General features: G+C 34.1%; 1 protein-coding gene across 1 annotated transcript in view; it reads left to right on the plus strand.

Moving 5' to 3' along the window:
* The first annotated feature begins 215 nt into the window (after positions 1 to 215).
* The window catches only part of MARCHF1 (membrane associated ring-CH-type finger 1), a 663,738-nt gene continuing 662,719 nt past the window's right edge, over positions 216 to 1,234 (plus strand). Inside the window, exon 1 of the mRNA XM_074229019.1 lies at positions 216 to 270. The gene's annotated coding sequence lies outside the window, so the exon portion shown is untranslated. The remainder of the gene's footprint in view (positions 271 to 1,234) is intronic.

Raw genomic sequence — 1,234 nt, forward strand, 5'->3', positions numbered from 1 at the left:
TTATTGCATTAACAAGTTCACTAGAGGACTGAAAGGTTGACTTGGTTTTATTTACATTGGTCTGACCAATATTGGTTAGAAATAGGATGGGAAGTTAGATCTTTCTGATTTGGGTAGATCTCTACTTCATTGAATTAGTAGGTTATTGTAAAGTCTTCAAACTCATTTATTTTTTGTTTTTATTTTTCAGGAGATGTACCCAGGGCTAGTTCTGAGAAAATATACAGAGTTTGACTGTTGCTGTGATTTCCTAAAGGACTGCTGCTTTTTGTAAGTTTCTCTATTTTCTTGTGAAGCAATAGGGAGACAGAGTGCAAACAGAACAGGATTTTTATTTTTAAAATCAAATAATGGGCTGTATCTTCTTTAGTCTTACCTTTTTTGAATATTATTAGATTTTAAAAATAAATGGGATGGAATCTTACTATTTGTATGGCCTGAACTTGTCATTTAATCCTGTTTGCCTCAGTTTCCTCATCTTTAAAATGAGCTGGAGAAGGAAATGGAAAAGTGCTTTAGTATCTTTACCCATATGAGGTCATTTAAAAAGACAGTTATGACTGAAAAAAACTGAATAAAATGAAAAAGGGATAGTTTCTCTAAAAATCACATGAATGTCTTTGATTTGATCTATTTGCTGCCCTTTTAAAGGGTTGTTATATGCAATGTGTCAATTAATATGTCCCATGATACCATTCTTATGACTTAAAACTCCTGGATTTCTCAGAGACACTGATGCAGATGCCTGACAATCCTGGTCAGAGAAAGAATTTTGGTTTGCTCTATTATTTGAGCCGAAGACATTATCTGTCAAATACTCAAACATAATCATTCATCCTTAGAAAGGTCCAAATGGATGGACTAATCAACTTAATAAGATTAAAAAAATCATTGATTTGGATCTTGGGTTGCATCTTTCTATGGAGATGGAGGCCATACCATTTAAACCCTGATGACCACTAAGCACCTAGATGATTCATAAAGTTCCCTCCAGCTCTAGCTTTATGAGCCCAAAACAGGTCCCATGCATTTATTTTACAGATGAGAAAGTTGAGACCCAGGGAGTTTTTATATTACTTGCCAATGACAACTGGAAGAACTGGAATTTGAATACAGATCCTTTGACTTTATATTCAATATTTACACACACACACAAACACAGACACAAAATGCAACTTATTGGCCCCTGTACTTGATTTGGATCTTTCTGAGATAAGTGAGCAAATTTTCACAT

This window comes from Macrotis lagotis, chromosome 3 (genome assembly GCF_037893015.1).
Source record: "Macrotis lagotis isolate mMagLag1 chromosome 3, bilby.v1.9.chrom.fasta, whole genome shotgun sequence".
Classification (NCBI taxonomy): domain Eukaryota; kingdom Metazoa; phylum Chordata; class Mammalia; order Peramelemorphia; family Peramelidae; genus Macrotis; species Macrotis lagotis.